The 26,836-nt window shown below is 43.5% G+C and overlaps 1 protein-coding gene across 3 annotated transcripts in view; it reads right to left on the reverse strand.

Annotated features, from left to right (window-relative positions):
• Positions 1–26,524, reverse strand: part of SNAP25 (synaptosome associated protein 25) — an 85,310-nt gene extending 58,786 nt beyond the window's left edge. Inside the window, exons 1-2 of one of the 3 annotated variants that reach the window (XM_059705561.1) lie at positions 26,377–26,522; positions 17,491–17,583 (exon numbers count right to left, since the gene is read on the reverse strand). The gene's annotated coding sequence lies outside the window, so the exon portion shown is untranslated. Of the gene's footprint in view, positions 1–17,490; positions 17,584–26,376 lie in introns of all 3 variants that reach the window. The other 2 variants (XM_059705560.1, XM_059705559.1) reach the window with 2 other exon arrangements.
• Positions 26,525–26,836: the final 312 nt, after the last annotated feature.

The following is a 26,836-nucleotide window of genomic DNA, read 5'->3' on the forward strand; positions in this document are numbered from 1 at the left end:
AAATTATTTGCATTGAAAAAGGGAAAGTATTAACTGTTAGATGAGGTACTGTGGTTGGCTATGGAATATTTTATGGGTCTCCCTGCATCCATGCCCTTATCCTTACAGCTAAGCATACCTTTTATTGGCTTCTGTATATACATGTGTGTTTGTTCATTCCCATGCAATCAATCCCCATGGGCCTCATTACCCATGGGCATAGGCTCAGGATGATTGCCTGAATGGAGGTGTTCTCCATCTCTTCTTGAATCCAGGCAACCACTAGGTGAACAAACCCAGGCTACCATCATTGATCCTGAGACAGACAATGTGGAACAGAAATAAGTCATCTTAGTTAAGGCCACTCTAGACCAACTAGCTCCCAGCTAACCCACCATCTGACCACAGAGTGAACTCAACCAAGACTGGAAAACCTGCCCAGCTGAGCTCAGCCAAATTGCTGATTTGCAGACTCAAGAGCTAAATAAATGAATGTTATCTGAAGCTACTAAGAGGGGTTATTTGTTACCTAGCAAAAGCTAACTGATATAGTGGGTATACTTTAGAAGTGCTGTAGTGCTATTATCCTGTTCTTTTCTCCACATCCAGCAGTGAAATTTCTTTTTTACTCTTTTATGTTAAGCATTTTACAGACAGCTGGACTATCAGTGTGAGTAAGCAGCAGGCAGCAAGTAGAGCAGAAGCAAAGCATGCTTGGAAGGCACGTCCGTAATGAAAGGTGCTGCCTCCCCATCCTATAATAAAAGAAGATAGGCCCAGAGGGGAAGAAAAACCTGACTTAATATAAAGGCTTAATATAGCATCTCCAGAACAACCAGCAATTCTGTTCTTAGTCTGTTTCTCTGTTGAAGCTGAAATTTATTTCCAGTTTAATGTCTATCTTGGTCTGAACGGGAATGCTAAAGATGTGGGCTGGGACAGGAAGAGTATAGTTGGTAAACAAGTGTTGTCATCCATTTCATTTAAGGGTCTGAGAGAAATGGATGTAGGGCTGGACCCACTGATCTTACCAAGTGATTATTGATGATACTACCCATCAATTAATGAGAGCCCAGATGCAAAACTAAGGTGTTCTCTGGAACTCTAAAGAGTAAGAAAGACCCTAGCCTTAGCCATTGAGAAATTACCTATTCTTTTCTAACTTGTGGGATATATGGGTTTAAATGAGATGAATTAGCACCATGGCTAATACACAACAACCTTATTATCATACCTCTGTTTCATACATGAAGAAACTGATGAAAAGAAAGGTTGAATAGCTTCCCCCTAGATCTGAGGCCTGAGTCCCCCCCGGCCCCCCCACCAATAACCTTTAAGATAGAACTCAACCAAGTGTCAGGACAGTGCCTGGGACATGGTGGGTGCTCAATAAATACCGTCTACCTGACCAGGTGAACTCTAGCAAGGATGCTGCCCCTGGGGGGGTTATGAACACTCCCAGAGAACCAATATTAGCGATAAGTGTTTATGTTTTCTCTTCTTCTGTTCCTATCTTTCCACTTAAAGGGACACTTTCTGGATATCAAAGGGACCATAAAATTCTTTACAGCTTAAAAGTGGACATTAGGTAGGAAGTTTAGGAGACTGTCTGGCAAGTGAGTTTTCCCAGAAAACGTGCAGTTTTCACTCAGGTTCTGTGGGTGGAGGATGGCTGGGTATTGATGGAGATTCTGCAGAAGGTGGGTGGCAAAATCACCACCCTCACCTGCCATTGTCACAGTGGCTTGCCTCTTTCTTTCTTCTGTATAAGATGTTTTAGCCAAACATCAACCTTTCGTGCACTTATTCAGTCTTCGTTGCTAAGAAGAATCTTACAAGTGCAATTTGGTCTCCTTCCCTCTCAATAAATAGGTCAGCCCTTTTTATCTCTTTCCTTCCATGTCCTATCCCTACCCCCACATAATGTACAGATGTGCACAGAACACACGTGCCCACTATCTTTTTATTTGCTCTATACCAGGAAAATACAATATGGCACTCTGAAATAGAATGGGTCAGAATCAGCTCCGAACCACATGCCCAGTGAAACTGTTGGGATTCTGAGTTTTCCCAGCAGGCTTCAGACAGAAGTGGGGTCAATATATTCAAGTGTACGATGAGTTCCAGTGAGCGTCACTAACCACACCGATGCTCAAGGACACTTGTTCCCTGGGCTTTGAACTCGCAGGTGTCATAATGGTATGTTTAAAATTTCAATCATGATGTGAATTAACACACCCTTATTCCTCATCAAGTTTGGAAGCAGAAAAATGCTTTTATATGGGGACGAGATGAAGCAAAGGAAAGACATAGCTGATGACTTACAGGTGCTCTTGAACTCTCAAATTTGGATGCAATTTTAAATATGTAATAAGTCACAGCACGTTACCATGAGTCTGTTTAATTATAAGTTCATTTAAAAACACGTACTGAACACCTACTGTGTGGGAATTTTCAGTGTGTGTACATGTAAAAGAGGGATAAGGTAGCACTCCTGTCACCAAGAAGTTTGCAGTTGAGTTCAGGTGCAAGAATATGGACCTAGGCTTAGGGCCTGGCCAGTGTGACTCAGTGGTTGAGCGTTGACCTATTAACCAGGAGGTCACAGTTCAATTCCCGGTCAGGGCACATGTCTGGGTTGTGGGTTTGATCCCCAGAAGGGGGCATGCAGGAGGCAGTTGATCAGTGATTTTCTCTCATCATTGATGTTCCTATCTCTCTTTCCCTCTCCAGTCCTCTCTCTGAAATCAATAAACCATATTAAATAAAAAAGAATATGGATTTGCAAACCTAAATGCAATACTTTGAGACACACACTGTTAGAAACAATATTTATTTTAGACTCCTAAATCCCAGTGAACATTCATCCTCCCGAAACATAATTGGATAGCATCTAAATCCTCACAATCAGAATCTTCTTTTGTATTACCAACCCCGGACACAAAAGCAAAGGAGGGTGAATTGCTTAAGTTTTGAAGAGAAAGCACGAGGATGTATTTGGTCCAGATCCTCTTACCAATTATTGAAAGAGGTGTCCTACCCCTTCCATCTCCCTATAATCAAAGACACGCTCCATTTTCCCAAGGACACGTTCAGAAACTGAAAACACAAGAGACAAAGTGAGAGAGAGAGCTTTCTGTGGAAAGGATAGATAATGTCTGCTGGCTTTGGGGGAACCAGGAGGTTCTTTAATTTTTCCAAACACCCCAGTTCTCTTTCCCCTACCCCTGTCCCCAGCTTGCCTTGTATACACTTGCCCAAGATTTCACAGCTGTTTGCCCTACTGGGCTTCCCTACCCTGACCAGGCAAAGCCCCCTTTCATAGAGTCTCCCAATACCAGACCACTTGGTGTAGCATAGTGGTTATGAGCATGGACTCTGAAGTCAGACTGGCTCAGTTCAAATCCTGGCTCTGCCAATTCACTGACTGTGTGCATTTAGGCAAGCTACTATGCCTCAGTTTCCTTATCAGGAAAATGAGGACAATAATAGTTCCTACCTCACAGGCTTTTTGTAAAGAGTAAGTAAGTAAATATGAAAATGATTAGAACAGGGCCTGATACAGAGTAAATGCTAAATAAGTGTTCACTTACTAAATAAACACTGTGGAGTGAGTTGCTCAATATGCCCCTCTCAAATCTAAGTTCCAACTTTCTGCTTTATGACATTGAGGTGCATTATTGAGGCAGTAGATATCTCATACACAAGGCTGGAGTAAGGAAGGCATTACTGCTACTACTATTGCTACTATTATTGGTAGTTAACATGTATAGAATGTTTGTTCTCTGTCCAGCAATGTGTTCAAAACTTTGTAGACATTAACTAATTTAATCCTTGCAATCACGCTTAGCAATAGGTTCTCTATTGATACCCATTTCTTAGGTGAGGAAACTGAGGCTCAGAAGGAACTAAATAACCTGCCCAACATAACATAGTTTGGATGTGCTGGTTCATTCCCAGGGGATCTGAAGAGTATTCAAAGTCCTGGATCATTTGAGAAAGTTTGCACAAAAGTGACTGGGAACTAAGGCAAAGAGATCAGGTCACAATGGTGGCTGTAAAAATGTGTCCCTCAGATTGAGCTTGATTATGACCTCCTTACACACACACACACACACACACACACACACACACACACACACACACACCTTGAGGGTGGGCTAGACTCAGTGACACGCCTCCCAAGTTTAGAGTATGGAAGAGAAAAGTAACTTCACAGTAGAGAGACCTGGTGAACACCAGTCCTACCCTGGACAAGTAGTAAACTAGAACATCACCAGTGATGTCATATGACTTTGCTGTTTCCCCTGACATGAGGTGACAAGTAGGGCACTTCACTTCTGCCATATCCTTTCTAAAAAACCATAGCCCTACTGATAAGAATAACGATAGGCAAACTCCAATGGGGAGACATTCTATAGGGCCCCAAGCCAAAGCTCCTCAAGAATGTCAAGGTCATGAAAAAGAAAGATGGAGAAACTGCCACAGGCCACAGGAGACGGGGGGGGGGGGGGGGACGACACAACAACTAAATGCCATGTGGTACCTGAATTGGAACCAGAAGCAGGAATAGATCACCAATGGAAAAGCTGGTGGAACCCAAATAAAAACTGGACTTTGATAATAGTAATAAACTAATGTCGATTTCCTAGTTGTGACAAATGAACCATGATAATTTAAGGTGTTAACCATGGGGAAAATTGGATGAGAGGTATACTGTCTTTGGATGAAAGGTATATCATCTTTGCAACTTTGATGCAAACCTAAAATTACTCAAAAACAAAAAGCTTAGTAAAAAATGCCCTCAGGCTCAGCTGGCATGGCTCAGTGGTTGAACATTGACCTATGAACCAAGAGGTCATGGTTCAATTCTGATCAAGGGCACATGCCTGGGTTGTGGGCTCGATTCCCAGTACGGGCCCTGCAGGCGGCAGCCGATCAGTGATTTTCTCTCATCATTGATGTTTCTATCTCTCTTTCCCTCTCCCTTCCTCTCTGAAATCAATAAATATACATATATTTTAAATGCCCTCAGAAATAGAGATTTGATTGGTTTAGGATATGGCCTGGGCTTTGGAATTTTTATAAGATCCTAGGAGACTCTGATGTATTGACAAATCTTGGAAACCACTGATCTACATTCTTAAGAGCTACACAGCTGAGAAGGGCACCAGGGGCCACTGTGTTCAGGTGGTCTGTCTGAGCCACGGTTCCTTCTTGTGGTCGCAGTGCAGGGGTTCCTCCTGGGGCAGCTCTCCCTGGGAATAGGCCACATTTACTCTCAGAATCAGAATCAGATCTCTTTGGTGGGACACTCCAAAGCACTGGTTAGGTGGGCCTAATCCTAATTCCCTTTTATGTTGGCTAAATAGATATCCAGATGTAACCTTTATGGAATCAAACTAAACCGGAGTCACTTATGCCAGGGACAAAGGAGACAGTCAACACAGGCACATAAAGGAAACTTAACCTAACCTTTTGCGAAGGTACAGCTCTTCTCGGAATTCAGAAGAGGACACCAGCCAGTCCCCAAACTCCGCATCTGTTCACACCATCTCTGAATTCCCCTGCTCCCCTGACTCAGCTACTCTGATCCAAATAGGGAAGAAAACCACTTGGCAACCAATCAGGTGAAAAACCCAAATAAAATATCCCTTAGTCTGTAAGCAACTCTGAACTTGTTGCTCCCATAGCCTTGAGTTTCCCGAATTGCAGGCTGAATACCTTGAAATAAACTCCTCTTGCTGCTGTTTTATTCAGAGTGCAGAGCTTGGGTGTTGACACCTTCCAGCATGCAATGAATTTATTCCTGAGAAGCTGAGTGAATGGAACACCCATAAATCAATTCCTATTTTCAGTGCATAGTGGGAGCTATTTAAAGGTGTTTTGAAGAGAACCTGTGGGCAATGAAGTTCCTCCTGTAACAGACCTCCCATGTTAGCTCATTTAATTTATTTTTAAAATTTTGGATCCAATGTTTTCTTGCAATGGGGCATTGCATAGTCTAGTCATCTCCCTTCCCTCACTCAGGAAGGTCATGGCTACTATAAAGGATGCTGGAGATGCACTGCCCAGACCCTGTTACACTGTGCTGGCAGGTGCACCAGTTCCCCAGACGCTGGGCTTGCTCTGGCTCAGTGAATACCTGTGACTTTTCCTGACACCTGCCCTTGGTTGACAGGCCCCACTGCCACTGAGATCCCTGGGAGTTTACATGCCCATGCACTCCAGGCTGGCCAACGACAGACAGATACAGGGCTACCTCCTTGTCTCAAGGCAGGACGAACTGTGATCCAATTTGTACTCTGGAGCTCCTCCTGGGATCAGGCTGAGGCTGGTCCCCAACTGAGTCCACATCCTTGCTGGGATTTCTCCTGCCCCATCCTGCTTTGGTCACGTTTTTATTGGCTGACCTGCGAATCCTTCCTCAGGGAATCACTTGCACACGAATCCCACTGCAACCAGGGAATGTGACTTAAGTCAGCGCAGGGTTCTCTGATGGCCCCACCTGATGCTGCTCACCCACTGGCCACCCCTTACTAGCAAGGAGCCCCTGAGTAAGTCACATCATCTCCCCTGGTCCACATTTATTCATTCATAGCCAAACTCAGAAGCTGCAATTTCTCCTACTGGGCTCCCGGTTTCCGCTCTTGCTCCACCACAATCCAGAGTGACCTTGTGAAATGATTAAAGTAGATCATACCAATCCCCTTCTTAAAACCCTCCTCCCAGCCTGGCCAGCATGGCTCAGTGGTTGAGTGTTGACCTATGAACCAGGAGGTCACAGTTTGATTCCCGGTCAGGGTACATGCCCAGGTTGCAGGTTTGATCCCCAGTGTGGGACGTGCAGGAAGCAGCCGATCAATGATTCTCTCATCATTGATGTTTCTACCTCTCTCCCTCAACGTTCTTCTCTGAAATTAATAGAAACATTAAAAAAAACAAAAACAAAACAAAACCCTCCTGCAATGCTCTTCAAACAAAAGCCAGCCTCTCCAGGCCATGCCGGTCTGGTCCTCCCTAACTTTCTGGTCTCATTTCACACCACCTTTCTCCTGCCCACTTCCCTCCAACAACATGGGCCCACTGCATCCTGCAAACACACCAGCTTCGCTCCCTTGGTCCCTTCCCTTCAGGAGCTCACCTGTCATCTCCTCAGAGGCCTGCTTTGATCTTGTCTCCCATTAACACCTCGCCTTATTTTAATCTCCTGCTTAGCTTCATCCTCATCTGATATTGTTCTTGTCTGTCTTTTGGTTTGTTCGATATCTGTCTCCTCCCACTAAAATGTTATCTCCACAAAAGGAGTTCTTGCCCGACAAGTTCACCCCTGTTATCTCAGTGACTAGAGCAGCACTAAGCATGGAGTAGAATCTACTCAGTAGATGCTCAGTTAGTACGTGGTAAATGACAGAGGAGGGAGGGGAGAATCGATGGCTGCTTCAGGCTTCAACTCTGCATGATGAGGATCCACAGTGTTGAACCCACATGTTGCCTTCTGAGCCAGGAGGCATTGCCAGGCTGCCTGTGATGCACAGAACAAAGACACCACCCTTGCCCCCTAATTGCTCCCCCAACCCTGGCAGCCTGCTCCCTTGAGGTCTGTCTCAATCCCTGTCTTTCTGGCCAAGGCCTTTGCTGCTCCTTTTTGGCTCAAGGCAGCCCAGCTTTGTCAGGGCTCAGTATGCTGAGGGCCCTGCAGTCCACACTGGCCTCCCTCGAGCTGGGTGGGCAGACACAGCCCTTTTGCTGGGCTCCATGAAAGCTCAGGGAGCCTTAGGGTATCCCCATTAGCCCCAGCAGCTGCTTCACTGCAGTGTTTCTATAGCTCATGTCAGGGACCCCCCAGAGTCCACAGTGATTGCTGGTTGCACACAGTGATGGCTGGCTCCACGCAGTGATGAGGCCACTCGCCTCGCTCCCTGGGACACTAACTGCAAACACTGGAAGCTGAATGCTCTAGAGGCCCCTGCCTGCTCTTCCAGAGCTCTGTGGGCCTGCTCTTCTGGGACAATGATTATGGATTGAGGCAATCAGGCTAGAAAAATGCCCACGGGCACCAACTCAGGCTGGTGGGTGGGTCTGCAAAGATCAAAATTACCCAGTTCAGAAGGAGGCCAGGCTGATGAGAAATGGTCATTATGGAGGCCTCTGACTGTGGGACGTGAATCCAGGTGCCCTCTAGGGTCGCAGCACCAGATAGCTGAAGGAGGCAGAACTGGGCTTTCTCCAGTGTGGGGGACAGAATTCTAAGATAACTCCTAAGGTTCCCACCCTTGGGACCCAAGCTCTGTGTGTAATCTCCTCCCCTGGAGAGTGGGTGACACCTATGAATGTGACAGGATGTGATGAGGTTATGTTATGAGAAAAGATTATGGGATTCTGCATTTGTAATTAAGGTCTCTAATTAGTCGATTTTGAGATAATCAAAAGGGAGATTCCCTGGGGTGGGCCTGACCTAATCAGGAGGGACCTGGCCCTTCTTGCAAAAATCAGTGGGGCATTTGACAAGAAACTGAAGGGGTCCGTGGCTGAGAGTCAGCCAGGAAACGGCCCTCAGTCCTTCCATGCGAGGAACTGAACTCTGCCAATGACCTGAATGAACTTGGAAGTGAACCTCAGGCTCCAGATGAGAAAACAGCCCTGCTGGCACCTGGAGTCCAACCTGTGAGCCCCTGAGCAGAGAGCCCTGCCAGGCTGTGCCCAGACGCACAACCCATGGAAATTGTGAGACAATAAATGTGTGTTGCTTTAAGCTACTAGGTTTGCAGTAATATTGTTGCATAGCAATAGAGAGGGAATACACCTGGGTTCCAGAACGGCCCCTGTGGGTTCCCGGTGCTGCCTCTCTGAAATCCGAGGGCTTCTACCCGCCTTGTCTCCCTCTGCTCCTCTACTTCAGGAAGGCCAATGGGTATTGTGAGTAGCGTGGGGGCTCTACCTAACAAGCGCTTATTTAACAAGGTCACAGCAGTGTCCTTATGTGTGAGTAAGAGCTTTGAGTTGGAGGCTTCCCAACATTTCTTGCAGCTCAACATTCCATGATTCCAGGATGTAGCCTCACACATGAGGGCACAGAGATGGCTAGGTAGATCAAAGCACCTAGAGTTGGGATCTAAGAAGGAATCAAAACTAGGTCTGAGTGACAGATGACCCCTACTCTTCCGTCTCCATTAAAACACTGTGGATTTTGTCCCTGGGTATTTGGACCCATGGTATAAAACATACTCTCTCTGATCTTTACCAGGGCATTTCCATCGAAGACTTCAGCCCCATTCTTTTAGTTCTTTCCATTACAGCTTTATTTTCTGTTTTGTCCTGGGAGAGCTGGAGAGAATTGGCCACTAACCAATACTGGCTTCAGGGCACCAGAGGTGGCATCGATGCTCTATTGATATTGTTGTTCAAAATGACAGTATGATGCTCATGAAGTCAGATCTATCGTCTGTAAAGTGGAGCTGTGCAGCACTGCTTTGCGCCCCACCCACTCCCTTTGATATATATGGTTTGCCACCTGGCAGCTGAAGTTCTGTGTTTACTGCTGCGGTACCTTCTCTGAGACTGTGAGAGCTGCCGCCTCCCTCCCACTCCTCTGGAACTAATTATTCCTTCTCCTGGTCCTTACTGTGTGCCACTTTATTTTAAAAATACTCACAACAGTAAATTGGGACTTCCATTTTGTTCTGATGCTTAAACACAAATCATTGGGTTCTATTTTCTTTGAGCTCACAGGTGAAATCAGCCTTAACGTCACAAGATGCCACAAAGAGAGTTCTCTGATTCCTTCAGGAGGATACCGAGGTGGCAGATGCTGGCTGGAGGAGCACAGCTCATGGGTGGGTGTGAGTTGGAGGATGTTTAAGGACCCAGCAATTCAAAGATGCAGAGCTTGGAGAAAGTGGTCATAGTGCCCAGGGTATTGGGGCCTGGAGGACGTGAGGGACAACCCACTGCCCTGAGAGAGTGTTCGGACACCAAAGGGACAGAAGTTAATTCCTGGATCCAACTTGAGAACCACAGATACAGGGACAAGAGAAACAAAGAGGAGGAGGGTTCTGGAGAAATGGTGGGGCAGGGGCTGGGCATGGTTGGGCTTTCTCTCAAGTCAGCAGAATAGACTCTCCACCTAATTGGGGTGGCGATTACAGTGGATGGAACTTGGTCTTGACGATGGGTCTAGATGAGAATCTCAGCTCTGCCCTTTCCAAGATGAGGGACTTAGGTAATTTACTTAACCTCCATCTTAGTTTTCTCAGCTGCAAAATAAAACTATGTTGCAGGTTGTCATGGGGGTCAAATGAGATGATATACTTCAAAACCTTAGCTTAGTGCCCGGCATATGGGTGCTGAATAAATGGTACCCAGTAGGAGCCCAGTGAACATGTGTTGGAACATATGCTGACATATATGAATGCACCAAAGCTAGAGACAGCTGTTGTGATGCTCAGAGTGTCTGGAGATGACAGTTTTCAAAATTGTAGCAGTCATTCTCGAAGCTCTACCTACATCTCCTTGACACCCACCTTTCCTGTATATTCTGAGGGCCTCTACTGCAAGCACCTACCACTCACTCACTGCCTTAGGGAGTTCTCCAATCTCGGGAGTAGGCCTGGCCTTACACAGGGCTGGGTACCAGTTTACGCCTCTTAGCCACTGAAGGATGGAAGTTGGTGAATAAGTAGCCCGGATTCTCTTGGGGTGGGGCAATTCAGGAGTGAGCCTCAGCAGGTGGTAACCTGCTCAAGAATGCCCCCTGTATTGGCTTCCTTCCCATCCCTGTAGCTTCCCTGCTTACCTACCAGAGCTTCCTCGGATCATCTCTCAAATAAAACAAGTGCATTCATCCTTCTCTCAGGTCTGCTTCTGGGGGGACCCAACTAAAGGATAATTTACAAGCCTTTAATTTCATTTGCTTTGGGAGCTCAGTAAACTGAAGCTGGTGCAGTGTCTGAAAGAGTGGACAGTTCTTCTGCCCAGGTTCTGACCTTAAGGAGTCTGCTCACTGATAACTAAAGTGAGTTGAGAAAAAATATACAGCTAGGATTCAGAATGTTCTTTGGAAGTGCCCAGCTAGGCAGCGGGGTGAATCAGACATCCCCTGCTAATCTGTAAAAGAGCTAAGACGGAGGCTCTGGTAGGACCTGCCGCAAGGCCCCAGTACCGGTGCCTGGCTTGTTATCCATGGCCCAGCAGCACAGTTGAAAAGCCTTCAGGGTTTTTTCCACTGCCTCCTCCCTTGGGCTCCCATTTCCAAAGTGTTCACTGGGCAGAGAGCTGGCAGAGAATTGTTTCTGCCATTATGGGGAGCTCTTGCAACTAGAGGACAAAACAGGGTTTGCTTAAACAGTGGGCACTTCTGCAAGGACAGAGAAAAAATTCAAATAAAGTTGTCCTCACTAAGACAAGTCCAAGTGAAATTTCATATAAAGAAACCTCATCACAAAGCAGTAAGAAGCTGATGTGTGTTTTTCCCCAGTTTGAATCTAGAAAGGCTTATTCACTTTCAATATTCAAAGAAAAAAATTCCTCTTTGACTCTCCCCTGAATTTACCAGACATCTGGATCTGTGATTGCTTAGCTTGGAGAGATGCAGAGAGGTGTTCCACTTGACCCAAGGATACCTTAAACTTAGACCCTAAGTCTCCAAGTTTGGCTGGAAAAGAAATTGGAAGGCCTATGGCAGTAAGGTAATGAAAAGCCATCCTCAGTCCCCTGGGTTGTGGAATTTAGTGGAAGTTATGATGCACCAGGATGGACAACCAGAATCTAGTCCCCAGCCTGTGGTATGTGGAGGGGCTTTCTCTGACTTAAGCTTCCAAGATCATTGGGGGCTGTGGTAGATTTCTTTTCTCTCTTTTTTTTTTTTTTTTTGCAAAAATGGCCCTAATAATTCCTCTCTCGGTATTCAAAATCTTGGGTGGCCCCTCCCACACTGACTATGTGCTTGGCCATGTGACTTACTTTGGCCAATGAGACAATAGCAAATGTGACCTAAATAGACTTGAAAGTGCTTACACATTGGAGAGTGCCCTCTCTTGCTGTTCTTGGATGATGAGAGACATGCGGTCTAATCACTCCTGTCACCCTAGCCAAAAGCCAGCACCAATCTCCATTCATGGACCAAGAAGACCCCAGCCAACCTATCAACTGACTGAAGAACCACCTACTGAATTCATAGAACCAGTAGCAATAAGAAATTGAATGGTAGCTATTCAAGCCACTAAGTTTTAGGGTAATAGCTAGGAAATCTGGATGCAGTTTTTTTTGTTGTATAACAAGTGATGTATTTTACTTTATACATTAAAAATATCACTATGAAAAGAGACCTATAGGCTTTACCAAACTGCCAGTAGGATCCATTGGAAAAAGCAAAAAGCTAACTATATTCAGATAAAAATATTTTAAACTTGGTTGATTTATTTTAGTGCCTATTTGCCCAATTCTGTCTCTCAAAATATTAACATAACTTATGAAGACAACTGTAGGAAAAATTTGTGGCAAAATAACCCAGGAAACTTCTAGTTGTATCTGATTCTGGTTGTACCTGATTGTTTGGTAAGTGATCTGATAAAAATTCAGTCTCTGTATATAAGACTTTTTTTTTTTAAGTCACCAGCTTGTTGCATCCAAAAGAGGCACCTCAATTATGATCAAGGGGTCCTTGCCTGCTCCACCCAGAGGCCAACTCTGATCTATTTGGTCAGGGCTGTGAGTAGATCTAGGAGGAAAACAAAAAAAAAAACATAAAGGAGAACTCATGTGAGACTTACTTCTAATTTAATAATACACAAAAGCATTATTCAGGAAACCAATGTTAAAAACAAGCTCAAAACAAAAGAAAGAAAAACCAGACTCACAAAATGCTAGAGAAAGAAGGGACTAGAGCAAGTAGAATGAGAACATGGCCTTGAACCTGAATTTTCTGGTCTAGAAAAAATATCTTGTAACCTAACAGCTTCTTTGTGCCCACTTCCTCTTTTAGGGTCTGTGTGCCTTCCTGCAGCTTGTCATTCAATCAGATGCCAACTCTTCATGTTTACCTCCTCATTGGATCAAAAATGACTTGGCTTTCTCCTGGGTCTTTTTGGTGATTGATGGAAAGAGGAACTCCAGTCAATGAATGCAGAGGTGAGAGGCTCTCCTTTTATTCCCTCTTCTTACTTCACTCCTTTTCCCACCCCTTATTGTGTCCAAGGAAATCTGTAGCAAATTGAATATTATGGTTGGCTGAGGCAAGGACTTACTGGTACACTCATATTTCCCCCCACTGGGCCACATACCAGTATGTCCTTATGAAGCCCACATGGAACACAGCCTAATAGCTATAGTAGGAACTAGATAGAAGGAAGAATTATAGCCTTAAAGGGAACTTCACCACTTAGTTAACTATCCTGTATCAATATCCTTGGTTTGGCTCTCATTTTTGAGTTCATCAGCCTAAAGAGGCCATAAGTGCCCAGCTCATCAGGATATCCGTGCATTTAGCAAGGTCACGCTAAGAGGCAAAGTGAGCCAAAGGAGGAAAAACTTGGACCAGAGGACCATAATCCTCAATTTCTGCCACTGTGGGCTGTTTGGGTTTCATAGAGTCACTTTCTCTTACTGTACCCTGAAGCTATAAGTGCTCCAGGTTTTGAAATCTGAGAGAAAAATGAGAAGATAATGGGAAATCATACCTGTATTATTTAGACCAAGGTCCAATTTATGTTTCTTGCTGATACACGATAGAATCAAGTGCCAAGGTTCTAATAAAGGTGCAGAGTGAGTGAGAAATCAAAATCACTGGGCCTTCAGGTGATTTGGTCTCTGCTTAAATGCCACTTCTCAGAAAGGCCTTCTCCCAGGACCCTCTCTAAGTCAGCACTCTACCCTCTTGAGGTCATTACTTATCCCCTCTGTCCTATATTATTTTATTGACAGTACTGTCTGTCACTCTCCACTAAAATGTAAGCTTTGTGACCTCAGGGCTTGATCAGTTGTTCTCTGCTTATTCCCATTGCTTACGACAGTGCCTAACATCTGGTAGAGGACAATACATATTTGATGAATAAATGAATTATACTGAGGAGAGAACATCCTACAAAATCAGGAAAGTCTGAGCCCAGAAAGATGTGAAAGAGCCATCCTTCACTTCAGTTAAGTTACTCTATGTTCTTTAGGTCAAGCGAGTTTCTTCTTCTAAAGAAGCAGGTATTTCACCTATGGTTTGTTATCCATCCCAAGCTTTTGAAGCAGAGAAGGGAGGATGACTTATTACATCTGTTTTGAAACTGATTCTTCCCCCAATTGAATTGTGTGGTTCCAGCATGTAAATATACTCTTCCATGACACGCCGTGCCCACAATTGATTGGTGTAAGCTGGGCAGCAAGCCCAGCTGGACCAATCAGAGCCCTTCTCTGAGATTTTGAGCATGGGATATAGACAACAAATGGCAGTCCTTTTTCCATAGTGGACGTGTTGGAAGTACAAATTGGGTGTTCATGTTTCTGGTGTATGCAGGGAGTAACTGGCTTTTTAGCCAGAGAAGTGAAGTCTGTGTAATGAAAGAAAAAGAGACAGGTGCAGAGACAATGCATCGGCAGTATTTAAACACTGGGCTTGAGTTGTTTCTGAATTCTAGCTACCTCTTTGTCCTCCCAATGGTTTGACTGTTCAATATTTATTCTGATTTTTTTAGCCAATTGATCTCCAGTTTTGCCAGAACAATTTATATTTTTATTTCTGTCATGAGCAAAATCCAAATAGATATAAGAAACATAGCTAACTTTTTCAGGGAGCTCTGCCTGGCAGTGCAGAATTATAGGAATGTTCATACCCCACTTTTATAGATGGTGTGTCACCATTTGAGGCCAAAGGTCTCTGAGGATAACAATAGCCTGAGAGGTTTCCCGATTGGAGTGTGACACTGTGCTGGAGAGAAAATTTGGAAGAGATGGAGGCAGAAATGGCAAGGCAGCACAGGGCAGTGGGAGAGCACTGAACTGTGAGTCAGCAGCCCTGGCTGCAATGCTCACCTTGCAAGTTTAGCAAGTAATTTATCTCTGTGTCTAGTTATCTGTTATTTATTTATTTATTTATTTATTTAGAAAGTGGAAGGGGAGAGACAGAGAGAGAGAAACATTGATGTGAGAGAGACACATCTATTGGTTGCCTCCCACACAAGTCTCAACTAGGGCTGGGGAGAGAGCTTGTGTGCCCCCTTGACTAGAATCGAACCTGGGACCTTCAGTCCACTGGCCAACACTCTATCCACTGAGCCAACCGGCTAGGGCTATTTGTCATTTTTTTAAAATTCCATTAACAAGGTCTGTCCAAGCAACCCAAATCTATGGTTCTACTAGTACATGAGAGGAGGGCAGAAAAGGAGGGTGATGTGAAGATCCTTTTCCCGAGGTCAGTTGGAGCTCTGATCCAGGGAAGAAACAAGAAAATGGAGGGATGCATGGAAAAGGGCCAGGCTGCTTCCTTGCCACTGAGGCATTTACTGAGGGGCCCAGAGGAGAAGCAATGGAAGCTGCTTTATCCTTTGTACAGTGGGTACCCTTCAGAGGCTGCAAGCTGGGACTTTAGACAGAAGGAAGGGGCTATTGTATCCTCTGGTGAGATTTTAAATTTTGGTAGGGTTTTGGGTGGGGGGAATTCTGGGAGCCCTATTTATTGTTGCAGGGGGAAAAGGCATAACAAAGGAGTCCTCTGTTCCCCTCCCAAGACCCCATCCTTATTCAGTGGACTCTCACCTTCCTCATCCTTCAATCTCATTCTGATAAACAATAGCATCTTTATTACTAAGTCTAGAAAGGTGAGTGGAAACTCTATGCAGTGGCCCAGGACAGCTTTTCTCTCTCCAAGAACCTAGTCACAGCTTTTGCAAGGCAGAGAACAGTGGAAACGCCACACGTCCTCATCAGATCCAGTTCAAGATCAATGTGAACACTTGAAGGAACAGCTAAAATCTCTAGGACACTGGCTCTCGAACTTGAGCCCACACCAAAATCCCCTGGAGGTGATGAAAACAGAATAACCTGGCCCCACCTGTAGTTTCAGACTCAATAGGTGTGGAGTGGGGACTGAGAAGTGTCTTTCTCACAAACTCTTGGGTGATGCTGACGCTGCTGTTCCAAAGGCCCCAGTTTGACAGTGTGGACTAGAAGAATGCATCACTGCCTGTGGAGGGTCAGTAGCATGGCACTTGGGATCTTAAATTCAAACTCAAGTTCTCTCTCTTATTAGCTGTGTGAAAGATAAGGAACCATTTTCTCCCTCTCAAAGACTCATCAATTTCCACGTTGTCCCTTAGGATGGGGACCCCCACTCTTTGGGAAGACCAGTATTGGGAAGATAGCTTCCCCCATCCCCTACACCCCTTCCTTTATTTGGCCCTCCCACCCCCAATGGAAGTGCTCTGTGAGATGGGAAATAGGTAGTAAGCAAGCATAGCTCGGCCCTCCACTTGGCTTTTTCTCTAAGATCTGTGTGCCCACAGCAAGCTAACCTTTCCTGCTCCTCCAAGCCACACACCTTGGGAGGCAGGTTCTGCACCTTAGGAAAGATGGTGGAGGAAGGAAGCAGGACCTAGGGCAGGGGTGGGAAACCCCTGGCACACATGCCAAACATGGCACGCCAGTAACTTTTGCTGGCATGCAAAACCCTCTCTTATAATCTTCCATTTACAATTTTTTTTCTTAATATCGACTTTTTTATGTTTCAGATAAATTCAGTGTAGGTGCATCTTAGATAAATAAATAATTTTACATAACAAGTTATCTTAAAGACCATAGACATGGATTGACGAGAGAGGGGAAGAGCAATTTCTATGCCTCTGCCTTAACTCTCCCTGCCTTCCTACATCCGACCAGTGTTTTGGTTTCATCCACATACACTTGTGAATCTTTGTTCTCAGTGATGAATTTTGTTAAGTCTCATAATAGAAGTAGCCTGACAGATGAAAGTAGTAGCTCGTGCATATCTCTGAAGGTCACGAAATATAAACCTGATGTAAAATCTCTGTCATCAGTGATGCAGCAGCAAAAGTCCCACTGATAATGTCAAACGGAGTCATAAAGTTTTCTGTCGGACTATTAGTGTATATGTATACTCTAAAAAATAAATGTCTTTTTCATCATCATATACTGTGTTTTTGTTGCTCGAATGAATTTTATTATTTCTTCAAGGTTCTTCACATACGTACACCTTAAGAGATATCAAGTAGGCATAACATGTTCTCAAAAAATTAGGGTTGGCACGCAGAAGAATTTTGAGTCAGAGATTTTGCTGGTTTTGGCACGAACTCACAAAAAGTTTGCCCACCCCTGACCTAAGGTGCTCTAGCTCTTCTGTCTTACTGAATATATCTCTGTAGCCCTTTCTCCTTTGGTGAATCCCAATGTCTAGGTATGAAGTAGGATTAGGAGTAGGAAGAGCAGGCTGATTCTGGCTGCTGGTTCCAACCTTTTTTTTCCCAATCAGGCTTTAACAAAAAGCCTGATTTTTTTCTTCTTTTTATCACTTACCGCGTCTATGTATCAGTAGGTTCAAGGAGGGAGTAGCGGTGGTGATTATCTCCTTGGAATCTTTGGTAGAACCTTGACCAAGTAGTATCCTCTCTAGTCAAGTGTGGAAAATAACAGTCACCACTTAGGAGGTTGCTGTAGAAATTAAATATAACACTAGCCACAATAGACAGTAATATAATAACTAGCACATGGCCGATGCTCAAAAGTGCTCTCTTGTCTTGTAGGCCTGGATTTGCATGAAATGTCCCCAAAACAGAATTTTAGGTCACTGCTGCAAACAGAATTCTTTTCTGTTTGCTTCAGAATTCTTTTCCAACTATGAAGTGAAATCATTCTGTAAATGTGGCTTAGGAGTGTACATTTTCCAGTTCATATAGCTAGCCGATGCAGGTTTTATATTTTATATTTATATAAATAAAGCTAAAGGCTCTGAATGACATGATACATGTAGGAGACTGACTGTGAGAAAGTCTGTGTTTGCTCCTCTCTGTCTACATATTGCATGCAGGTACAAGAACACGCATGTGCATACACAATATTTAATAAGGAACCCAACCCTCCCCCACAAACCTTAACACAAAGCTGAATACAAAATGAAGCTAACAGATGCAGCTTTAATAATGCTTCACTAAATAGCTTATGGCAAATTTATTTTTCTTAAGCTAAAGAATAGCAGGAAATTTTGCATATCATCTCTTAACTACTCGAGGGCCTTAAAAACCCAAGGCATTGAGCAAAAGGAGGCTAGTGTTTAGTTGAACAATAACCAAGCCTCTTTGGTCTCCAAATGTTATCCTGAGAACTATGAGGCCATTCCCAGAGATACTATTCAAAGGCATTTTAAAAATCCTTCCTCAAATAGAAAAATCAGAGACTATTAACACATTTTCCCATTTTATCATGCATGCTGCTCAAGCTAAAAAAGTAATGTGATTCCAAGACTTGTTGTTTCTTAAAGCAAAGTCAATATCAGAAAATGAAGCATCGAGCCCCCACGTAACCTGTAATGAGGAACATTGGAAATCTGGCAAATGGCAGATAATGACACATGATAGCAACGGTCCTTTCCTCTCTCCCAGAATGGGGCAGGTAACAGTACTTCACTAGCATCAGCTCATTTAGGTCTCATGACAACCAAGTGACATATGCGTGACAGCTACTTTCTTTTTTACAGATGTGAAAACTGAGACTTGGTTCAGGTTAGGGTGATCCTGTTGAAGTGGCAGAGATGAGCTAAGTATTCACTCATCTGACTCTCAATCTAGGGCTCAATGAGCTTGTCTGGATACTGAGTCACTCATACTATCATATCTGACCTGACTTTTCAGCCCAGAGGACCGAGTTCTTTGGATTTTGCCATCTCGTGTTCTACATGCTAGGGGTATGCTTTCTATTAGAAAATCTCAATGGATTGTGCACACCTCACTGAAAAACTCATGGGGTAGTGGGGAACAACATGGATGTTGTAGTTGGAAAGACAAGAATTCCAAACTCTTTTAAGGTTGCCATAAAAATTAAATGAGATAATGTATGTGAAGGGCCTAGTAGCGCGTACCATAGACATTCAATAAGTTGATTACTTTCTTTCTTATGGTTATAAGTAATATCTTCATTCTAAGCCAAGAAAGTAGGGTGCAGAATAACTGACCAGTGGTTTTAGACTTGGTTTAAGAGAAGAACCGGGAAAAAGAAATGCAGAATTCAATGTTCACTTGGTGATAGCTTTTTCTTAAGGCTAAATGGATCTATAAAGGAACTGTTAAATATATGTAGTTTAAAAAAGATAAATGGGACTGACTTAGCATATCAACTAGGTTTATTTTTCTCTCCTAGGCAAAGAGGCACTGGATATTTTTTGGGGAAAAAGTTGGAGATTGATGTGTTGGGAAAGCAGGGTGACTCTGGTCTCAGGGGGGCACGTACGAGACTCTTTTTCTTACATGCTGTCATCAGTAAAGGACAGAAGCACTAATCCAAGCCTACAGGCATGAAAAATCATCTCCCAAGTTCAAAATGTGTGACTAGTTTGGATATAGGAAGTGATGGGGAGGCTGAGACCAGATGGTCATTTGCTAGAACCTACCATTTTAGCAGGAAAATAAGCTTATTCTTCAAGTATAAAATGGGCCATCCTGGAGGACAAGGTGAGGTGAGTCAGCAAAAAGTGCAAACTCTCCATTTAAGATACGGGAAATAGGCAACTTTGTCTAGAAACAAAATCAGTTCAACAACAAAACCCAAACACAGAAGTGAAGATCAGTGAATTGTTGTAAGTTTCTCCTTCAATGGATCAGAATTCAACTTTTATTACCTAAGAGGATCGAATGTATTTTTTCCAGACCAAAGAAAACAATCCGTAAACCTTAGTGCAGCTGTCACTCAGCATCAATTTGGTGCAGACATGGGAATGCACTTTGAGTGCCTCTGAATGGTTGTTAAAACATTTAAAAGGAAACATTACAGGAATGTCCTTAAAACAGGATTTTCTCCCATCCCTTTTTGGGCATACAGATTTGTTCTTATCAGTTCGTCACTAGTGACGCCAACCTCTATGAGTCAGCAGGAAGAAAATCAGCTAGGATCTCCTCTGGTAACATCAAACCATACTCTGGAAAAGATGCTGACATCTGCAGTAGAAATGGAGCTGTAGCAACAAGAACATGGCTTTTTGGAAACATGTGAATTAATTTACGTAGGACAATGAATCTAATTAATATCATACTGCCGGTTGCTAGCCTCTGACCTTTAAAACTCCTAGGCTTTACAACTTTCTCCTCTCCTCATCCTTTGTGCTTAAAGCTGTTTTGAAATGTTATTTTGCAACACACCCTCATTCTCCAGATTTGATTAGTTTTTGAGCTGGCTACTAATATCATGTAATTCAGGTCATATGGAAATGTTACTTTTTAAGTATGTAGGGGCTCACAGATTCTATAAAAGCTTCTGTTTTTCTCTTTTCTAAAGTGACAGAGGAAGGAAAAGGAGTGAGGAAATAGCAGCTAGTAAATTACTTTAATTCAGACTTAAAGTGGCTATAGGAGATAATCAAAGGGGGTACAGAAAGGAATAAAAAAAGAGTTAATTAGTTGAAAAAAAGAATGATACAATGTTTAGGAAACTTGTAGAGAAAAGTCTGTGCCAGACAGCAATGAATCTGATTGAGACGGGTGGGAGATCCCCAAAGCCCCGATGACTCAGGGCAGGGCTATGGGCGAAAAGACAGGACTTCTTAGGCTCGACCAGAAAGAAGACTCCGGAGAGATGATGGCAAAGCAATTATTGGGGGGGGGGGGGAGAGAGAGAGAGAGAGGAGAGAGAGAGAGAGAGAGAGAGAGAGAGAGAGAGAGAGAGACTTTGAGTAAGAGAGAGGCTGTGGGTGTAATTAATATTATGTTGGGGGAGGGAGTCTGGAGTCTGGTCAGTTCCGAAAGCAGTACTAAGGCAGTGCCAGATGAGACCATCAGGGCACCGGACCTAGGCTTATCCGTTTTCAGCACTGATTTCCCTGACTTCTGAATGGTAGGAAGACTAGAAACCATTAGTCCAGTTCTGCCATTCCACAGATGAAGAAACTGAGTTCAACAGTGGTTGAGTGGCTTATTTAAAGATGGTGTAATTCCCAAACAGGAAATTACAAGCAGTTGTTTCAGCACTAGAACCAGGTCTCCTGACTCTTGATCAGCATCCTTTGCCATCACACCCTGCTTCCCAATTGAGGGAGAAAAGATGCTGCAAAAAAAAAAAAAAAAAAAATCACGTCCATTCTCTGTGTCTCCTTTTACCAAACTGAAAAATGTGAATGATGCAAGAGGTAGCACAGTATGTAGTTATAAGCTTAGTCTCTGGAGTCAGAGTGGTTGCATTTAAATCCTGGCTCCACTCTGTGATAAGGCTCTGCATAGCCTTTCTCTGCCTCAGCTTCCCTATCTGTAAAATAAAAATAATAACAGTACCCTGACTACAAGGTTGTTATGAGATTCAGTGAGCTAGTATAGGTAAAAGCTTTCAGAATTAGGGCTCGCTCTTCTCCCCCACAGGCCTACTCTGATTAGTCACTGCTTTAGATATATCTGTCCTTCTAAATCAGATTTATGGCTTACTAAATGTTATCTGATATTATATATAAACACATACAACTATAGTTGGCATCATTCATTTAGATATCAGAAACTGCTTTGTCTTTTATATTGAGTGAAGTGCTATGAGATCCCTGAGGAAAAAATGATGTAGAAATGAGCTGCTACAATCATTACAGTAATAACAGCAATTTTGAAGAGTTCAAAGTGAAGTTGGGGAATCTCTGGAAATTTCTCTTAAGTCTCTTTCCTCCTGTAGGACTAATTAAAAAAACAACAACACACACACCTCTTTGTCTACTCTTCATGTCCTAGTTTCCTCATTGCTATGCCACATCTCCTCCCTCCCTCTTAACTAGATTTGAAAAGCTCTCTGCACTCAGTGTAACACCAACAGTGTGACCTCCTATAAAGCATCAAAGGTCACTACCTCCAGATTTCCCCCAGGGAGTCACTTGAAAATCACAACGTTATCCTAAGGATGTCTTTTCTGCAAGCATTTTGGTAAAGAACAGATGAGTATAGTCCCTTGACACTTGAGAGCCAGAATTGAAATAGGAACAAGATTTATGTCTGCAATTGCCATTTCTTCCTCTACACAAAGTCATTGACTATTTTGGCTCAGCAGTTCCATCAACATTTGGAATTCTGAAGCTCTGCTGTGAGAGTAAAAGATTAAAAGGGAAATGGGTACGGTTCAGACCTCAAGCTAGCCCTTAAGAAAGGGTAATCAGACAATGTCAGCAAGGATGGTAGGAAAAGAAATAGTATAAATGCTCATTTCACCTCTGTATTCCCAAATTTTACTATAGTATCTAATTTTTTTCCAGTTTTAGCCACTTGGGGCTGTTTCTATGTATCATGATGCCTGAAACATACACAGGAAAACTGGTATATATTTTTTATCCATCCAGTCAGTGTAGCATACTCAGAAGGTACAAAAAAGTGTTATGCATAATTATTATTCAAGTGCACCTTCTGGGTACCCCTTATCACTAGATTCCTGACCTGCTTTTCAGTCTCTTTGGTAGGTGCTCATCTTGAATAATTTGTTTTAGTTAGTAATGGAAAATTGAAACTTATAATTAACTTCTGGGAAGGACATATAAGTCTATCTGCATATCCTGAAGAATGATCCTAAAAGATGCCTAAATGAGGACCGATTATTTTTTAAAATTAATTATCCCTTATGATTGCTTCCCTCTATTTCTGGAAGAATGCCAAGTTAATCCACTCTCTCAGTAACAACTCCTAGATATTAAAAAAGAGCTGATTACTTTGTTACATCAGCTTCTGCTCAGGAATCAACTTTAGAGGATAAAGTACCAAGTCCTGAGCTTGGCATTCAAGGCCTTCCACAGAAGGCTCCAGCTTTTCATTCCAGCATATTCCCCTACACAAGCTTCACACTCCACCCAAATGGATGGGCATTTTTAGGGTTTGCTGACCATAACTTGGGCTTGCCTAACTTTAGCTCTGTCTATGATGTAACTTTTACTTAACAGACCTCCCCCTCCTCTCTTTAGTTTCCAAAAGCCAGCTTAAGTCCTGCCTCCTTTCTCACATCATAGTAGTCAGCTGTCCATATAAACATGAGACTTTATATCCTCCAGGGGGTTCATTTATGTATCTGGTGCTCACTGAGTGATCAATAGCTTCCTATCAGGTTGGTCCCTGCTGACAAGGGATGACATTGCAGAAACGTATCTAGCACAGAGGCTGTAATCACCAATTTTCTTATCTTTATAGCATTGCAAAGCAGTTCCATGATGTCAGAAAAATAGTTCATTCATAGTACATCATCCAAAAATGAGATTTATCTATTTTATCCTTCATCTCTCTCAACTTATTTCTCAAATTATCTCTCATTTCTACTAATCATCAAAACCTAATGTTCTGCTGAAGGCCAGTTGCTACAGGAAGAGGTTCTATTGGCAGAAACATCAATCTTTTGGTTGATAACCATCACTCCAGGCTTAACTCTCAGAGCTTAGCAATGTCTTTAGACAAGCTAATTAAAGGGCAGTTTATATTGTGTTTGTGCATGTGTGGTTGCACAAGTTTAACAAAGTAAAAATAAAATTGTGAATTCTTGGGAGATTTTATTATGGAGAGGTTAAGGAAATTATTGTTCTGTATTCTGAATGCTAAGGTGGTAGTGCAGAAAATGCCAATAAACAAAAAAGCAGGTACCATTCGAGGGTCTGCGTGAATGTTTCCTGGCATATCCCTATGTCCATCTGCCCCTGCCTCTTCTCTTCATATTGCTCAGAATTTTAAAAATTTAAAACAAGAAATCTCTTGATTTTTTTTCCTGAATCTTATCAATAATGTAAATGTTAAATTGATGCTTCAATTATGTTTTCCTTTAATTTCTCAGTAAGCTGTTCTAGAACTAGCTCGATAATTGTGCACATCGCCACTTCCTCCCCGATCTGTGCCCTTTGCCAGCTTCACTGCAGTCTTCTACCTCCGCACCCCCTCCTGCCCCCGCACTCCAGTCCTCCACTAGCAAACAAACCCAGCGGTAATTACTAATGTCCAAGCACGTAATTCCGGCAGCACTAGGCTTCTTCATTTGACGCAACTACGCAGGGAGCTGTCTGGACATGCAGCATAAAGTCGAAGCTTTCTGATAACTCCTACCCACCTTCTCTCCCCTCTTCCCATCACGAAGGCACAGTTGTTTATTTCATCTGCATACTGAAGAGTTATAAAAACGATTCCATGTAGTTATATACTGTTGAATAATAATTTTACACCCATTTATAATCACAAATCAATACATACATGGAAGCACATGGTTACTCATAAAAATAATTATAAAACACTAGGAAATAAATAGCCAAGAGAAAGTACCTTCTCTATGTGGACAGGGCATTTGAGCATTTCTAGTATACAAAAAAATGGAGTTATAACTAACCAAACACAATCCAAGACCTTGAAGCTTTTCAGGAGATCATAATGGCATTTCTTCAATGCGTTGTAAATGTCCTTACATAATATACTATTACTCTTATTTAACAATTACTCATATAGTCCAATTTTGCTCCTGATCATTATATGCACACTTTAACTGTATAAAACAGCTGGAAATATCCCTGTGATAATTTGTGTTCACTAAGAGGCTCCAAGTCTCAGAGTAGACAATGGTTAAAGTACTTATCACCGGCCTCAGCAAAACCCCGCAGTGCTATAACAGAAACTGCAGTAGATCTGTAGGTCAGAGTACAATTTCAGTCGAACACTATGGTCCTTTCACATTACCATGAAGGACACAGTTAGATTCTCCCAAGGAAAACCAGTCTTAGTGTTGTCAAAATCAGAAACTATCACCCGAGATAACCAATGTCCACTCACTCTGAAACCATGGCCAAAGAGGTTAAATGTATATCCTCTAAGACCTGCAATATTTCTCAGAGATGTATTTTTTGGCTATGTGATTGGGTTCATGCCTACGTATAAGCATGGGGGAGAAGGAAAAGGATGAGGGGTTCATTCTTAAAGTTGATTCTGCTTAGTTAAACTACCCCCATATTTTTGTCAAATAGAAATATGTATGGAGATACAGCTCTCCTATAAGCAAATCCTATTGGCATCTTCCTGTATCCCTCATTTATGCCTACCAAAGTCTATAGACAGATCTACTCTGTGCTAAAACAAAAACAAACGAAAACCTTGATCTTTAACTGGATAAATGAAGATTTTTTTTCAAAATGTGTTTATTTCATATCTAAAAAAGGGAAACAGGGCCACACATAAAATTTCCATAAGTGGACTATTTATTTATTTATTTATTTATTTATTTATTTATTTATTTATTTATTTTTGAAGCTATGCAGGAACTGAGGGAATGAGAGAGCAGGTAATTGACTGCAAAGGAGTACCTGTGGGCAGGATTTATTTTTTCTTTATTTCTTTTTACCTACTACGTCTGCTTTATTAGGGAGTCTCTGTAAGACAGAGGTCTGAGAGAGGCAATTTGGCCTGCCGCCCAGGAATCTAGCGCTGCCTGGCCAGGCATCTCTGCAGTAGATGCAGCACTGAGGCCGGATCGCTGTCCGCGGTGCTGAAAGGTCGAGGGACCCAGAGCCGTCCCTTGGTGTTGCTGTCCAGGGTACTGAGTGAGGTCGTCCGTAGTCCCCAAGGCAGCCCACCCCCGCCAGCTCTCCGAAGAACCCTCCCACCCAGCACGACCCGCCCGCCTCCCGCCAGCCCACAGCTGACAAGGAGCAGGCGGCATAAATCAAGTCCGTAGGGCATGGAGGCTGCTGCCGCTGCTGCTGCGGCTCAGCTTGCCCGGGGCGGGAACTCCCCTCTCTGCTTTCGCCTCCTCAGCGTCCACACCCTGCCTTTCCCCCAATTCGTCCCTGGGTAATAGCGCCCTAACATCAACAGTCATAATAATAGGGTCAGAACGACAGGGTTTGTTTATTTTGGCCTACAGAAAAGAAGAAAAAAAAAACCCAACAGCCTAAACATCTCTGAAAACTGCATCGCAAAATGGAAGAGAGGACCCCACTGCTGTTTCAAAAGAGTAAGTTATTATTTAGTACGTATCCTTGCGCTTCCTCCGAATCGCTCCATCAGCAGTGTCTCCATTCATCTCTTCCCCAAGCAGCTCACCTAGAAAACACTTTAAAAAGCCCCAGGCAGGAGTCTTGCCAGACGCGCACAAACGGAATACCGCACCCTAGGTGCACAAATACTTGTATTTGCCCAAGTTCACTTGGTCTGCCCAGCTACAGACCCCTGTGGGTCTGCCGCCATCCAGCCAGATCCACGACCTGGGGAGTGGGCTCCTTACCTTGGCTTCTCCCGAGGGTGGTGTTCTCCCGGACCCTGCAGGTTGCAAGTGTGGAGGAGCCACCAGGCTGGGAGAGAAGGAAAGACAGCGCCTGACCTCCCTGAGGTTTCGTCTTCAGTGCAACGTGAGCTCTGCCCTCATCAAAGATGGCCGTCCCTTTTGACGTCAGCAGCTTTTAATAGCCACCTCCTGGAGGGGCGGGGGAGCGTGTTAGGGGGAGGGCTGGGGGAGGGCCGAGCCTGGGGGCGGGAGGAGGGGAGCCGCACGGTGCCCAGCGCTAGACTCAGCTCCCCGTGCGCTGTACTGCAAACCTTTGTATTTTAGTCTTTTATAAACAACCGAATGGGACGATTCTTATAAGTCCATTTTAGCAGCCGGTCTCCGGACAAACACGTTTATCTCGCGGCTGGTTTTCTGATATTCTTTGTGCACGTGCTATTTATGTATGCGTATGTAATGT

Source organism: Myotis daubentonii, chromosome 8, assembly GCF_963259705.1.
Source record: "Myotis daubentonii chromosome 8, mMyoDau2.1, whole genome shotgun sequence".
Classification (NCBI taxonomy): Eukaryota; Metazoa; Chordata; class Mammalia; order Chiroptera; family Vespertilionidae; genus Myotis; species Myotis daubentonii.